The 16860-nt window shown below is 40.6% G+C and overlaps 2 long non-coding RNA genes and 3 other non-coding genes across 5 annotated transcripts; 2 read left to right on the plus strand and 3 right to left on the minus strand.

Annotated features, from left to right (window-relative positions):
• Positions 1-3925: 3925 nt before the first annotated feature.
• On the minus strand, positions 3926-4615 carry LOC117941226. The gene is made up of 3 exons (XR_004655877.1): positions 4419-4615; positions 4277-4326; positions 3926-4038 (listed from the first exon to the last, which is right to left on the minus strand). It is a non-coding gene; the product is annotated as an uncharacterized LOC117941226 (long non-coding RNA).
• A 125-nt stretch (positions 4616-4740) lies between these two features.
• Positions 4741-5344, minus strand: LOC117941228. The gene is made up of 3 exons (XR_004655879.1): positions 5194-5344; positions 4956-5090; positions 4741-4866 (listed from the first exon to the last, which is right to left on the minus strand). It is a non-coding gene; the product is annotated as an uncharacterized LOC117941228 (long non-coding RNA).
• A 1750-nt stretch (positions 5345-7094) lies between these two features.
• trnaa-ugc lies at positions 7095-7166 on the plus strand. Its single transcript has one exon. It is a non-coding gene; the product is annotated as a tRNA-Ala (tRNA).
• A 4855-nt stretch (positions 7167-12021) lies between these two features.
• On the plus strand, positions 12022-12094 carry trnak-cuu. The gene has a single exon. It is a non-coding gene; the product is annotated as a tRNA-Lys (tRNA).
• A 4087-nt stretch (positions 12095-16181) lies between these two features.
• On the minus strand, positions 16182-16253 carry trnah-gug. Its single transcript has one exon. It is a non-coding gene; the product is annotated as a tRNA-His (tRNA).
• Positions 16254-16860: the final 607 nt, after the last annotated feature.

Consider the following 16860-nt stretch of genomic DNA (forward strand, 5'->3'; position numbering starts at 1 on the left):
CCGAACCACTTAAGTGTGACAAACATGCAAAGGAACAGGAAATGAGGAAGGGGGCAAACACTTTTTCACACCACTGTATGTTATTGTGGATCAGCTGGACTGTTTTCTGCCTGTCCTCAGAACCCTTGACCATTTAGGCACCAGAGTTGGTGCCTGAACCCATCCTTTTAAAAATATATATTTTATATTTTTTTTATATATATATATATATATATATTAAAAGAAAAAGAAGAGGAGCCCAGAAAGACAGTCAGCAACATTTAACGGCTTGTTTATTGCTATATGGTCCAAATTAAATGTAAAACTAAATGTAATAACATATTTCTCCAGTAAATTGCTGCTACATGACAAAAACAACCCCTATATGGAAAAAGGCAGCGCTGGTGTTTCAGTAGCACAAAAACCCCCGTTACTATTCGGTCCGATAAATTCCGGGTGTTAAGGCACCGGTGCCGTACTAGCACCAGGTTTTGGTACCCAACCCTAAACACAATGTACCCCCAGTGGGAAGGAGAAGGCCCAAAGGTGAAACACTAAGACCGATAAAGATGTTTTGGTTGGGAAACGTGGACGTGTTTGAAACTTTTTTTATTTTGGTTTTATTTTGTAAAAACTTTCTTCTCATCTCTAGAAACATACACATTTTTTGGGGCTGACAGGAAGTCAATGCAATTTTCATTTTAGGAATACATTTTTGTCACCCTTATATTTTTCTAAACTCCCAAAAGTTGGCAAAAACTTTTGAGCATTGTGAGTTTAAAAAGTGCAAATTCAATATTTGTCTAAATTGGTCCAAACAGTCCTCATCATTACGTCATCACATTTAGGAGTAAACTTAAAACTCTCGTCTTCGATAAAGCTTATAGTTAGGGAGCGAGGAGTCGCAGCGTTCGTCTAGATTGGCGGGGGAGGGTGAATAGCCGCAGACATGGCACTCCTCTTCAATTCTTCTCTTCATAGTCGTCAGATTAATCGGTTTTAATTGTACGCTCTCAAGTTATTGTTTTGTAGTTTAAAATGTTTTCCTACTTTGTGGAATTTCATTTAATAATCTCTGTCTGTAATTTCATATTTTCTGTGACTGATTATTCGTGACTTGATTTGGCTGATTTATACTTCCTGCCGTTTCTGTGATTAAACTCCTTGATCAGAGAACGTTTCCGTCCACTAAAAGTGCTGAAAGACTCAGATTATTATTCTAAGTGTGTGACAACATTATGGGATGGATCCCTACAGAGATGGACCTTTTAGTTAGAGAGTAAGATCCTTTTAGTTTAACATGAAACAGCCCCGACATCACCATCACCAAAACAGCCCGACTCCATGTAAATAATCATCAATAATCTAAAACAAAAGACCTTTTATTAACTATTTGACATTGATATCTTTGGTCAATAGATAATGCAACCCCCCCACACTTTGACTGTTTCCTATTGATGAGTGACAGTTCATATCCCTCAATCTCCACCAACTCCTGTTGTTTATATGGGACAGCTGAAGACATGTAAGGGAAGAGAGAGAGGGAATGACATGCAGCAAATGCCCTCTTCACCAACTGAGCTACCCGGGCGTCCCACACCGACATATTCTGGGACTGCTCCGTGATACAGACATACTGGAAAGACATCAAAGAAAAATTCGACAACATTTTCAGGATGGATTTCCCTCTGGACCCTTTATCATGATCACTATTAATTGGATAAAGTCTAGCCGCCCTATACATGAAATCAAACGGGTCCATACAATGGAAAATATGACTGTTTTTTACAGTTGAAAGTACCTTTGTTCATAAGAAGATGGACCTCTGTCATCTGAGCCTTGATTTAGAATAATAATTAAACATACTGTGATATGCAATGGTTTATTTACCCTGCTTCTATGTAGTCAGTATACACTCACCTAAAGGATTATTAGGAACACCTGTTCAATTTCTCATTAATGCAATTATCTAATCAACCAATCACATGACAGTTCCTTCAATGCATTTAGGGGTGTGGTCATGGTCAAGACAATCTCCTGAACTCCAAACTGAATGTCAGAATGGGAAAGAAAAGGTGATTTAAGCAATTTTGAGTGTGGCATGGTTGTTGATGCCAGACAGGCCAGTCTGAGTATTTCATAATCTTCTCAGTTACTGGGATTTTCACCAACAACCATTTCTAGGGTTTACAAAGAATGGTGTGGAAAAGGGAAAAACATCCAGTATGTGGCATTCCTGTGGGCGTAAATGCCTTGTTGATGCTAGAGGTCAGAGGAGAATGGGCCGGCTGATTCAAGCTGATAGAAGTGCAACTTTGACAGAAATAACCACTCGTTACAACCGATGTATGCAGCAAAGCATTTGTGAAGCCACAACACACACAACCTTGAGGCGGATGGCCTACAACAGCAGAAGACCCCACCGGGTACCACTCATCTCCACTACATATAGATAAAAGAGCCTACAATTTGCAAGAGCTCACAAAATTAGACAGTTGAAGACTGGTCTTTCTGTTTAGACATTCAGATGGTAGAGTCAGAATTGTGCGTAAACAGAATGAGAACATGGATCCAGCATTCCTTTCTACCACTGTGTAGGCTGGTGGTGGTGTAATGTTGTGGGGGGTGTTCTAGGCCCCTTAGTGCCTATTGGGCATGGTTTAAATGCCACCGCCAACCTGATTATTGTTTCTGACCATGTCCATCCCTTTATGGCTACCATGTACCCATCCTCTGATGGCTACTTCCAGCAGGATAATGCACCATGTCACCAAGCTTGAATCGTTTCAAATTGGTTTCTTGAACATGACAATGAGTTCACTGGACTAAAATGGCCCTCACAGTCACCAGATCTCAACCCAATAGAGCATCTTTGGGATGTGGTGGAACGGGGGCTTCGTGTCCTGGATGTGCATCCCACTAACCCAGCTAACAATTCTTGGTTCCCAGAACATTCTGGGAACGTTCGTTTTTGGTTGCTGGAACGTTCCCTGAAGGTTTTGGTTGTAGTTTAGTTGTCTGTTGGTTAATTGGAAGGTTTTCTTAACGTTCTGGGAACGTTCGTTTTTGGTTACAGCGAACGTTCTCGGAACGTTCCCCTAACGTTCTCTAAGAGTTACAACCTTCAGAGAACGTAAGGCGGACGTTCCGAAAACGTTGCAACCTTTAGCAAACGTTAGGGGAACGTTCCCTTAACGTTGCAACCTTTAGAGAACGTTAGGGGAACGTTCCCTAAGCGTTGCAACCCTCAGCGAACGTTACGGAACGGCCTCTTAACGTTAGGGGAACGTTCGCTGTAACCATTAATGAACGTTCCCAGAACGTTAAGAAAAGATTAGATTCCCCTAACCTTTAAAAAAAAACTAACAGCCGTACCATTTTTGTGTATGTATGTACTGTATACACACACGTACACACATACAAAAGTTATATTAGTAGGAATGAATGAACAGGCAAACTTGATTGCATTTCAAAACTTTAATATTCAAACAACTGAAAAAAGTAAAATAAAAGATGTGTTTGTAAAGTGTGTGCATAATAAGTCACTAAAAAAATAATAAAATATCAATAAAAAAATTAAAAAGGGGCTCTATGGTTTCACAGCTCAGTCCTTCTCAGCTGGCATGTAATACTAATAATGAACACATTAACAAAATAATTTTTTTGATGAACTTTATTATGAACTTAACGCAGAAGAACTTCAATTTACCATCTGTGTGGGGCAAACTTCAGAACTTGCCCAATCAAATCCTCCGCTTCTGCAGCAGTCAGCGGAGGTAAGTTTTTCTGGCAGGCCGCTAGAGTAGAAGTCAAAATGAAGCAAAGTTATAAGTCAAATTAAAACCTCTTGTCAGCCAAGCTAAGCACAATACTAATGGGAACAATAAAATAGCACTTGCCTGTTATTACCCTGCGTACAGCCAGGTCCTGGAAGGTTTTCTTTGTCTTTCTTCCCCGCAAGCTGTACTGTCTCAGGACATCATTTGTTGCAACTTGCCGCAGCATGCGGCGGATGGCATCACCTCCAGTACAACCCCCGAGGGTTGACAGGAAAAGTTGCTGTAAAACATAGAGTAACAAGTTATACATATAGTGTAGAGCTTGTACAATCTTATTATGTAAGAGAAGTCAGTTCAGTTAAGATATTGGAATTTATGTAATTATATAGTGTTTGTCTTAGGGCAGGCCTATGGCCACTTAATTTCCATATTGTTCCTCCTCTCTCTATATATATATGATACATACATACATAGATGTACATATATACACACACACACGTGAGCAACATGAGTCTTACCTCTCATTTTGATCTCCATGTCTGAGCCACCTCCCTCTGTGTGAGTTCCTCTGTTTAAAACAACAAAAACGTTATGTTACTCTAGTGATCCTTGCCATTAAATTGTACTTCATTGCCAATGCAAAATTCAAAGCAACTGTACCTTCAACTGGGTCCCAAGATGAAGTGGCAGTCCATGGTAGGGTCACTAAAGACTCATCCTGCTCTGGGCAACCAGCTGGTTTCCTGCATGGCGTTGATACCTATAAAAATAAACTATATATGATTATTATATAAGATGAAGTTGATAGGTTGCCTGCACATGCCATTACAAAATATGAACCTATTCTGTAATATTAGAAAATTAGACAAAATATATATATAAAAAAAATGCAGGGGTGGAGGAAGTGTTATCTGCTGAGCTGAAAAAAGACAGGAAGAGACAAACATCAGAACAATCACATGATATGCACCATGTTGACTTTTCAGTGGTTCCATGTTAAGAGATATGACTGGTTTCTTATATGCATGCATACATTTTAACTTACAGACAGGGCTTCCAGAAGCACGCTCTGTCCTGGACAGTTTATCTGGTCGTACAACAGATTCATCTGTAATGAAGAGACCATATCATTTGTACTGAATGCAAAATATGCAATTTGAAATATGTAAAATACGTAGTCTATAATTAAGGTCTTACCATCGCTTGAAGAATCTTTCATGAACCTCCTTGGGCGTCGGCGCTGCCTTTTTTGGACGCTTGCTTCATCTTCTGTCTCGATGCTGGAAGTGTCCCTCAGCCGCCGACACCGGTCCACAGTTTTGGAGTAGGAATCTGTGTTAAGAGAACATTTGTGATCCAGTAGCGTGAAAAAAGAAATACATTTCCATACAGAGAAAATTATTTATTTACATATAGTATAGTAGCAAAAGGTTACCTGTACACAGCCATATTTTTTTAACTGGATATTTGGCCCAGCTGCTGTTGGGTAAATTGCACGCTGTGACTTGGAGCAGAGGGGGGTGGCAGAGAGATCCTGAAGAGCATGAGCAGCTCATCCACCTTCTCCTTAAATGTCTCCATCCGCTCTGTGTCCTCATGGCTATGAAAAAACAAATGCGGTTAGTTTTGTTGTTATACATTATCTACTTATATGTGAACAACTTAAGTGAGTCTTCTTACCTCTCATTTCGGTCTCCATGGCTGAGCCACCGCCCTATTTTTGTGATGATGTTCTGCTGATAAGAACAACAAAAAGTTAAAGTTTCTCTCAAGTTCCTTGTCATGCAATTGTATTTAATTGGAAAAATTCAAAGCCATTGTACCGTCAACCCAAGCTAAAGTGGCAGGCTCCAGCTCTGGGCGACCGGTGTGGTGTTGACTCATACACAAACGTACTGTTTTAAGTTAAATTGAATTCCATTTAGCTTAAAGTAAAAAAGCATTTATTAAAAAAAGCATTTATTTTTATTTAATTTGTATTCATACAAATTAAATACAAATAAATGCTATGCTATTTATCTTACTTACAGTTTCTAAGTCAAATAATTTTTTTAATCAAGTGACAGCAAACCATGCTACTTTTAACTCAGAAAAACCAAAAACAACCAAAGGGGAACGTTGTGTGAAGGTACAGCGCAACCGCAGGGGAACGTTACAGTTGGTTGGTTCTCTTAACGTTATAACCAGGAGGGAACGTTCCCTAAACGTTAGCTTTTGGTTTGGTTCGAACTTACCTTTAGAGAACCAAAAACTAACGTTCCCTAACGTTCTCTAAACGTTCTGTATTAGTGGAGTTGCGTTCCCAAAAGGTTGCTCATAGTCCCAAAAGGTTACATGGTAGTTCTAGAATGGTATGCTGCAATTCTATAATGTTAGGTTTAAGTTCAAGAATGTTAATATTCAGGTCTAGAATGTTAGGTTTAAGTTCAAGAATGTTAAGCTGCAGTTCTGGAATGTTAAGCTGCAGTTCTGGAATGTTAAGTTGCAGTTCTAGAACAATAGGTTGTAGTTTCAGAATTTTAAGAGTAATGGTCCTAAAATGTTACTTACAGTTCTACAATGTTGTGTTGTAGTTCTAGAATGTTAGGTTTAATTTCTAGAATGTTAAGCTGTCAATCTAGAATGTAAGGTCAAAGTTTAAGAATTTTAACCTGCAGTTCTGGACTGTTAAGTTGCAGTTCTGGAACAATAGGTTGAAGTTGTAGAATTTTAAGAGTTGCGGTCCTAAAATGTTAATTGCAGTTCTAAAATGTTAAATTGTAGTTCTAGAATGTTAAGCTGCAGTTCTGGAATGGTAAATTGCAGTTCTAGAACAATAGGTTGTAGTTTTAGAATTGTAAGAGTCATGGTCCTAAAATGTTACCCGTGCACTTGTTGCACGTGGCTCGGCACAGCTGGGGGAGCAGCTGCAGCATGGCCCGTCGTTTGACTCTGGAGTTGAAGCTGCATCGGATTCTTGTGAGCGGCAGTTTCTCTAGCCTTTAGAGAAAACTAAAGGCTTGACATCAGTCTACTAATTATTGTTACCACACACACACACACACACACACACACACACAAACACACACACACACACAATATACACTTTAGACACATTTGTCTTATTGTTGTCGTAATTTTTTTTCCCGTCGAGTTGGTGCCGCTCGCAATGTCTCCGCTGAAGCCAAGATACAAAAAGGAGAAAACCCACAAGAGGCCCGTGACAAACACGACAACCACAACCACCACCGTGACTGTGAAGGCGGCAGGTGTGCGTCACAAGAGGACTAACACATACACAACCACAGCAGAGAAAAAGACTAGTGACAAATTTCAACGGAAATCTGAAAAGATTCAGGGGATGTAGCTCAGTGGTAGAGCGCATGCTTTGCATGTATGAGGCCCCGGGTTCAATCTCCAGCATCTCCAACAGTTGGTACTGTCCAGTGAAAGACCTGCAAAAGCTCTTATTCTGAAAATGAAACAATGCAGCAAGTGTTAAAAGGCAATGAAATGGATGTTTAACTTCTCAAGCGTCTGCTTTACTCAGCAATTGAGAAGGATTTGAGCAAGTTTGAATAGCACAATATGGGGTGTAGTAACCTCCTTGCGCTCCTTGTAATTAATGCAAAAGTCAGTCTCAATGACCAGATGTGTTGCATGATTTGCAGTGAACAGTGCATTGCCCAGTGATGGTGGTATAGTAGTGAGTGTATCTGCCTTCCAAGCAGTTGACCGGGGTTTGACTAAACCAGCCAGCCATCAAAGTAGCTTTCTTTGAGTGATGTTACTGTTTATCTATGATTTATACAATAGCAGTGCATGCATTTTGCCATGATTTCCAGCCACCACCAGGTTTTGAAGCCATATACAACATTAACATTACATATTCCACCCAGGTTTCTTCTCTTCTCTTATTCAGTGATCTCACAAAAAAGTAAAAAAACATGAAACCTTTAGGGGCTTATTGATTATCCCTTTGCCAGTGTCTGGGAACTCCCAGTAACCAATTGAAAAGTTTATGTACGTTTGTGAAAACAGGTATAGCTCTGCTTTTCAGGTTGTTGTGGCCGAGTAGGCATGGCGATGGACTAGAAATCCATTGAGGTCTCCCTGCGCAGGTTCAACTCCTTTAAGGCATTCTTTAAGAGTGGTAACACACCAATGACACATCACAGTACACAAACTCGCAGATGTGCCTTCACGAACAATATTGTGTTATCTCATAAGTTCTGGAAGCCACCAGTCTCCACCAATGTATCTCTTAGCGTTTATTTTGTTACAAAATTTGCAGTAAACGTTGTGTTGTCCAGCAGAAAGGCAACAAGTGTGTTACTTTTCAACTATGATTTATACCATAGCAGTGCAATCATTTTGCCCAGGTTTGATTTCCAGCCAGTTGCATTTACAGGTTTTAAAGCCATACAAAACATTAACATTACAAATTTTAAACAGGTTTCTTGTGGTTTCTTTTATTCAGTGATATTTCATTTTCTTTCCTGGAGTCATCCCAAAAGGATTAATAAAGATAATTCTATCAGAAAAAAAGTATAAAAAACATCTGAAAATCTTGAGGGGACTTATCTCAATGGTAGAGCGCATGCTTTACATGTATGAGGACCTGGCATCTCCAGCAGGTATTATAGTAGGGTCTTTAAAATAGCTGCAAAAGATATTACCTCCTGTGGTAATCTGACTGGTAGGGTTATAGAACGTAATGGTAGACTAAGACCTCCTGTGACACAAACTAAGCGGTATGCTCTCTCTTTTGTATCTCAGCCAATCACACATCACAAAAAGCACTTTAAATGTACATGTTTTACCATTGGTATTTATGTACTGTAGTATAGTATATTTTTTGTATGCTCCAGTTTTTATGGGTGTTACAGCGGGTATGAGTACTGTGTATAGAGTGTATAGAAGGCCAGTTAATCAACTTAGTACAGACCAGGACAACCAAAGAGGACATCATCATTATTTCTAATGTGTCTGACAACATCACGGTAAGCATTTCTAAAGGAGGTCGACCTTTCTGTTAAAGATTAGGATCATTTTTAAAACATGAAATCCGCGAAATTGCGTCTGCTATACCCACCAGACGCAGTGATTTTAGAATAGAAAAATACGGCTTTCTAAAAAATCTCTGAGATCAGAGCAGCTCTTGCTGTCTTTGCGACTGCCTGCTCCGTTTGATTTATTCTTTATTTTATTCCAATTCCGGGTCTGTCAGTTTCAGTGAACACCGGGGATCCAGCCGGGGATCCAGCTGGGGACAGGTCAGCAAACGCAGGGACGCCTGGTCACCCTAAACTAGCTGCTTTTTAGTGGTCCTCTCCTGGCCTTTTTGCAGGATCCCAGTCACGTAGATGCTAAACGAGGCTTAACGACCCGCATACGGCCACGCGCTGCAGCCACCGAGCTACCTAGCTTTTATTTTTAAAATGACCAAATTTGACCTACTGACAATGTTGCTGCAGTCCTCATGTCTACCTGCTGTCCACATGTCTACCTGCTGTCCGCATGTCTACCTGCTGTCCTCCACCTCTTTAGTCAAGGCTTAATAAGTTTGTTAAAATTTCTAGTTGCCACTTTCCAAATGTTTCCATTTAAGTTTTAAAACACCGACGTCTCACTGCAGCCTCGACATGTCTGGGCAGAGCTCCAGGTTGACTTCCGGTTGGTACCGCCCACGCGGGAAAACCCGCCAATCATAAGCCAGCCCGCCCAAGTGCACTGCGTCTGTATGAAATGTGTATGAAACGGCAATATAGAACTCAGCAGTGGCGGCGCACTTCCGATACACTGGGATACACTCAAAATCAGGTCTAACAGTAAATTAGGACTTTGAAAGAAAAAAAGAGAATTTGAGTTGTTTAGACACTAACAAACGCAATTCCGCTCTTTGATTTACGAGGACTTTTGCATAGTCCCTGTAATCCCCTTAGGTCCGCGGAGCCCAGGTGAAATGTCAGGTGTTTAAACCAAAATATACCAACACACACACACACGCACACACACACACAAAGAAAGACAATTGTACGGCAATGGTACAAAAAACTAAACGAAAACAACAACAAAGCGGGGCTTTAACCTGTATGTTACTTTAAGAATGCAATTGATATGGGTTGATCATAAATTTTTATATTTATTGCTGATTAGAAAACTATTTCCGTGACAGCATCAGCATTGAGCTTCAGACCAGTGGTGTTGTCATGGTAACAAACAAACTATACAGGCCTACAGTATACAAGTTTTGCAACAATAAATACAACAATGTGGTTGCAATTATTAAGTAAATTGTAATGAACAAGAGTTTTCATACTCAATAACATAACTTTCTTTTTTTAACTTTATGGTATGTGTGATTATGTGTGTCTGTGAGTGAGTAAGAGATACAGAGAGAGAGAGAGAGGGAGAGAGAAAGAAAGAGAGAAAGGGGGGCGGGGGGTTTGAATGTGTTTGTGTGTGTATCTTAATTTGTAATATTATTTATTTATACCGCAACTGCCTTTTTTTTTTTTATAAAACACAACAAGAAAGTTTCAGACACTCAAAAAAACAGGTTAGAGCCAGCAGGCAGTTAAAACAAAAAACAAAACAAAAAACTAGACGGCAGAGATGAAACCCGAGTCGCATTCTACCAAGCACTATGTGTGAACAATCCCCACTGTTACCAGAAGTCTCCTGGTTACTAAATACTAGTTTGAACCGAACTATAAAACAACCCTGAAGCTGAAGAAACCCTAAATGTTAACAGAAAAGCTCCGCGGACCTGAGGGAGGGAGCTGTTCACTTCTCCGTGTCCTGAGCGTGTGTGAGAACAGCCGGTGGGACACAACAACAGGAGGAATCCGTGTGTGTAGGGAGGGGCGCTGGGACTAGCCTATCACAGAATAGTGTAGGGGAGGGACGCTGGGACTAGCCTATCACAGAATAGTGTAGGGGAGGGACGCTGGGACTAGCCTATCACAGAACGAAGTTACAGTCACTGGAGACTTATTCAATCCGAGTACATATTTTGACTCGCATTACTTGTATAATACTTGTACTCGGCCAAAGTGCTCGTACCGGATACTCGTTTCAGCCGAGTATTCGGCTCATCCCTAGAGGCAGGGCAGCTGCCGCGTCCACTCGTCCCACACCTCTCGTACGGACGCCAGTTTGTCTAAGGCTCGGTGGGCAGCTCTCAAGTCGCTGTCGTCGAATTGCAACAATCTAGAGTACGCGTGGAACTGCTTGATTGGCATCGTGGCGCGGAAAACGGCCCTGCCGCTCTCCTCGGGCCGCAGGCTCTCCAAGGCCTCGTTGCGGGACCGGTACACGCCCACGAGGAGCGGCAGCCCGACGTAGGCTTGCAGGTCCGTGACGTCCATCGCTTTCCACTTGCCGGCTGTGGCACATCTCCTTTGACCCTCGAGGTTCGGGGCGGCTACAACCATGTCTTCGATTTGCCGCGTCAATCATTCTCCTTCTTCGTCTTGAACTTCAACGTCCACTTGGCCTTGGTCATCATCTTTGTTGTTGTTGTTGTAGCAGCAGTAGTCTTTTTCTCTGCTGTGGGCGTGTATGTGTTGGTCCTCTTGTGACGCACACCCGCCGCCATCACAGTCACGGTGGTGGTGGTGGTGGTTGTCGTCGTCGTGTTCGTCGCGGGCCTCTTGTGGGTTTTCTCCTTTTTGTACCTTGGCTTCAGCGGAGACATTGCGAGCGGCACTGCCGCTCACAAGAATCCGATGCAGCTTCAACTCCAGAGTCAAACGACGGGCCATGCTGCAGCTGCTCCCCCAGCTGTGCCGAGCCACGTGCAACAAGTGCACGGGTAACATTTTAGGACCATGACTCTTAAAATTCTAAAACTACAACCTATTGTTCTACAACTGCAACTTAACATTCCAGTACTGCAGCTTAACATTCTTGAACTTAAACCTAACATTCTAGAACTGCAGCTTACCATTCTAGAACTACAATGTAACCTTTTAGGACTATGAGCAACCTTTGGGCACGCAACATATAAAAATTCTAAAACTTCAACCTATTCTTCTTGAATTGCAACTCAAATTTCTATAATGAAAGCTTAACTTTCTAGACCTGCATCTTAACATTCTAGAACTTCAACATAACATTCTAGAACTGCAGCTTAACATTCTAGAAATTAAAGCTAACATTGTAGAATGGCAGCTTAACATTCTTGAACTTCAACCTAACATTCTAGAACTGCCAAGTAACATTCTAGAACTATAACATTTCAGTCAATTTTTGGACCGCAACTCAAAACTTGTGATGTACCTGGCTAGTTCAGTCAGTAGAGCATGAGACTCTTAATCTCAGGGTCGTGGGTTCGAGCCCCACGTTGGGCGGTGTTTTTTAGAGAGCGGGAATCCATGAGTTCTGCACATTATCAGGTGGCTGTATTGGGGTGGATCGGCTGTCAATCGCAAGATTAGCAGTTCCATCCCAGTGTAAAAATCCCTGCAATTTACCAGACTAAAATGTCCCTGCATTCTACAATCATGGCCTTAAATCCTGTTCCTCAGATTGAACTAAAGTCTGGTGATAATGCAGGTTCAAATTCTAAAACTTCAACCAATTGTTCTAGAACTGCAACTTAACATTCCAGTACTGCAGCTTAAAAGAAAGTTGATGTTTATTTGCATGAATCAAAAAGAAAGTTGATGTGTATATGCATGAATCAAAAAGAAAGTTGATGTGTATATGCATTAATAAAAAAGAAAGTATATGTGTATATGCATTATTTAAAAAGAAAGTTGATGTGTGAATGCATTAATAAAAAATAAAGTTGATGTGTATATGCATTATTTAAAAAGAAAGTTGATGTATATATGCATTATTTAAAAAGAAAGTTGGTGTGTATATGCATTATTTAAAAAGAAAGTTGATGTGTATATGCATTAATAAAAAAGAAAGTTGATGTGTAAGTGCATTAGTAAGTAGACCTTGTGGCGCAACGGCAGACTGTCAGTAGAAATAAACCTTTGGTTGTAAGAAAACTTGTTTAATTTGTTATGAATCTTTTTTGTAATTTTACATATTTTTAAAAATATCAGAAAACATATCAATATTGCAGTATTCATAATCAATATTGCAATATCACATTTTGTCAATATTGTGCAGCCCTAGTGTGTGTGTGTGGGTGTTGGGAGTGGGGCTGCTAAATGTCAAGGGCTGGGAGGAGATGGATGCAGAATAATGGGGTAGTACAGTGTGTGTGTGTGTGTGTGGGGGGGGGGGGGGGGGGGGGGGGGGGGGGGGGGGGGGGGTATGTGTGTGTGTGTGTGTGTAAGTGAGAGAGAGACAAATGTAAAAAGCTTCAAGTAGACTCTAATAATATAATCATATTGTTTCTTCCAATTATTAAAATATCTGACTTTATTGCCACTATCTGTTTCTGCTTCTCTACCATATTTATAGTGTGATATTTGTAAAATACCAATCATAGCCTACATCACATAAAAAGCTACCTCTGTCCCTGTTCCGTTTTTAAAGACACAACATTAGGTTTTTCAATCAGATTGATAGTCAAACTGGAAATGTCCCCATGTTTCTCCATTTTCGGGGATTATTTTCCTAGTTTTGATCTCGGCGGTCTGGTGACTTTATATCATATTACCTCACTGAATACAGAACTGATTTTTACTCGTTATTTTGCTGCAAATGTAGCTATGATACAGGATACATGGTTAGGCGTATTTTAATATTCATAGTGGGCTTAACAGTAATAGAATATTCTGATATGGTATAAAGTCACCAGACATCTGAGATCAAAACTGGGAACAGAATCCCTGAAAATGGAGAAATACGGGGACATTTCCAGTTTGACTATCAATCTGACCTCATGTTGTGTCTTTACAAACAGAACAGGGACAGAGGTACCTATTGGGTTCAGATTTTGGGCATCCTAAAATATAAAAACAACATTATCTCAATAATCCTTGATTTGTATGATTAGATTCTCCTACACCTAAGTTATAGTGGGGTCGAAACATCTGAGACCCTCTTTCAGCAAACGGGTTTACCAGCCACTGAGCTCATCCCTGAGCTCTGAGTTGACTAAACCTGAGATGGGAAAGTTATGTTTGATTCCAGAACAGCTGAAAGAATTAGTTTAATCAACTCGTTAAACCGGATGGAAGCGTGTTATATACGACAATTCACCATGGCAACGGGTAAATAAAGAGCTCCTTAATGAATATTGAAGAGTTGGATTTGTCCTATTTTACATTTGATTTTTTTAATATATTGATACAGCTATAACCTCACAGGAAAAAATGCTGGTGGCTGAAGAAATTATGAATGGCTTATGGTTGTAAAGTCACATTCCGACCCAGCTGGCTAATTATTTTGTCTCAACACTTTGCCCACTCTGCCCTCAGATGCTTTAACACCTTTTGCAGATAGATAGCCTGTCATCATTTTTCTGCTAAAAGACGATCCAGTCTGGGAGCAGGAGTGAAACTTAATTTAAATGTTAATTGTTATCCTAAACATTCTACTTAGTAATAAAGTGATTAAGGCATTTTTGGAAATACTGATGTACCATCTATTGATATATCTGCTGTCAGTTTTGACAACTGCAAATTTACCTTCTCAGCTAAAGTCATGAGTGTCTCTTTCAGGTCGATGCCACGGGTCCTGTCTTTTAACGGCACAATGTCAAGCAGCTCTTCCTTAATTGTGCAGTCTTCTGACACAGACCGTACAAATATTGCCAACTGAGGCTTATCTTGAATGTCACAACTCTCATCAGAAGCAATGATGAAATACACGCATTTCTCAAGGTCCGTGTGTAACTGTGTTTCAACAGACTTGTTAATATCCGATATTCTTTGTTCATCTGTGTGCCGTAACAGCTGCAGGTCTGACACAGACCTCTTTAAATTGTCATTTTCAGGCGCGAGGATAGCGATGACATCTTTGAGACATGTCTTCACAAAGTCCCCTTCACTGTATGGCTTTTTAGTACGAGGAATGTTCCATGCTACCTGATATGATGCTAAGGTGACAGTTTCGGAGTGCTTTGCAAATTTTCGAAAAAGTTGAGTCTGCTTCTCTGACTGCCGTTTCAACGTGTTTACCTTGTGCTTGCGGAGTTGACTGCCTTTGGGAAAACCCCGGGCAATGTTAGCATGGAGTGAGGTGAAATGTCTCTCCAGGTTTGTCCTGTGCTCCTCTTCATATTTGCGCTTAGCTTTACTTTTCCCTCCTGACTCTGCCATTATTCAGTCGCTAGCAGCCCCTACCTTGCATTGTCAATCCACGATACAGCTAGCTACGGCAACACCACTTAAACAAACCACATGGTTATCTTTCTATGTCCTATAATGTTACCGACCGACGCAATACCAAACGTGAAAGGGTCTTATATACACAGTATATGTATTTGTAAATAAATTTATTTATTTTTTTCCTTTCATTTATTTTATTTTTTTAACCCAGCCACGCAGTAAGTCAAGGCAAGGCAAGAGCCTTACAGGAGCAGGCAAAGAGATTGTACTGGGGGGTAGAGTTGGACATGACAAACAAGGGATTTAGTCCCCAAAGAGCACTACAAGCTAGCCAGTAGTCAAACCTAGAATCTTCTGATCTGTAGTCAGACGCTTTATCCATTGCGCCACTAGTCCTACTTTTAGTATTAGCAATATCTACGTTCTGACACCATTGTATGCAAGCAGTTGTGATCTTTGTTGTCAAGGGTATAGAAGGCCAGTTAAATGTTTGTCACTGTCCAAAATTTGGGGACTCTTGCAGGACTTTTAGGCTAAGCTGTCCAGTTTTTATCAATGTAAATTAAAGCAGAACATGTAGTAATTCAAAACAACAGAAAAGTAGCTTCTCACAGGTGTCGTGACCCAGATTCCTACCGAGGTTGCTGCAGCCACCGCAACGCAGAGTAACAGGCACTAACTCTGCGTAACAGGCAGGTAACAACTGAAAATTCCAGGGATAGTTTATCTAGTACTGCTGATTCTAAAGAAACAAGAGAGAAAGCTTGATGAGAGCTGTGCTTGAGTTAAATTGAAGGATTTAGAGCACATTTTTTTAGCACATGTTGAAAAGATATTTACGCATCATGTGGCTCCTCATATGTTTACATTTATTGTGATAGACAATTTGTACAGGGGTAAACTTGGAAATGAGGATCGAGTAATTTAATAGTTAAAGAACAGAAAAAACTATCCAGGAGTCAACCCTAACATCTTGTGAATTGCAGTCAGACGCATTACCCATTGCCCCACTAGCCCTGCGTTCAGAGAGCATTGGGAGTACCTGGCTTCTCACACCATTCTATGCAATCATTTTGTTGTAGTCCAAAATGTGGGGCCTCCTGCAGGACCTTTATCCTAAGCTGTCCAGTTTCTATCAATGTAAAATGAAGCAGAGAATGGAACAATTTGGAGGCATAACAGAGAACCAGCTTTACAAAGCTGCCGTGACCCGGATTCGAACCGGGGTTGCTGCAGCCACAACGCAGAGTACTAACCACTATACGACCACGGCCCCTTGGTAATGGTAGGGCCTTGTTGTTGTGAAAGCATAGTTGGAACTCTGAATAACAACTATACTGATATTTTCCCACTTTCCCTGATTGTTGACTAACCAAAATTTCATGAATGGTTTATCTAGCACTGCTGATTCTGTCCTTCAGGGACATTTTTTTTTTTCAAGGAAAGATGATTGGCAAGCAAAAACCAAAAAAAAGAGCAGGAGCTGGATTACTGCTGTAGTTGACTGACACTTAGAGGCTTAGATGAATTTACACTCATGTTGAAATGATAATTGCTCCGCATTTGGCTCTTTATAGATGTACATTTTCTTTGCAGAGTTTGTTCTGGGGGGTACAGTTGGAAATGACAAACAAGGGATTTAGTCGCTAGACAATACGAGTTAGCCAGGAGTCGAACCTAGAATCTTCTGATTTGCAGTCAGTCGCGTTATCCATTGCGCCAAAGTTGGGTGCCAAAGATAAACTGTGAATTTAAGTTTCAAGTTGTTTACTTGGACGGAAATAGAAATTCTGTGTTCTAACCTCTGTAGCTCTGTGTCAGTAAGGCCTAGTGTCACACTGCCACTAGAAACAACAAGTTGAGAGTGTTAACTTCCCAAT

Source organism: Etheostoma cragini, unplaced genomic scaffold (genome assembly GCF_013103735.1).
Source record: "Etheostoma cragini isolate CJK2018 unplaced genomic scaffold, CSU_Ecrag_1.0 ScbMSFa_4662, whole genome shotgun sequence".
Classification (NCBI taxonomy): Eukaryota; Metazoa; Chordata; class Actinopteri; order Perciformes; family Percidae; genus Etheostoma; species Etheostoma cragini.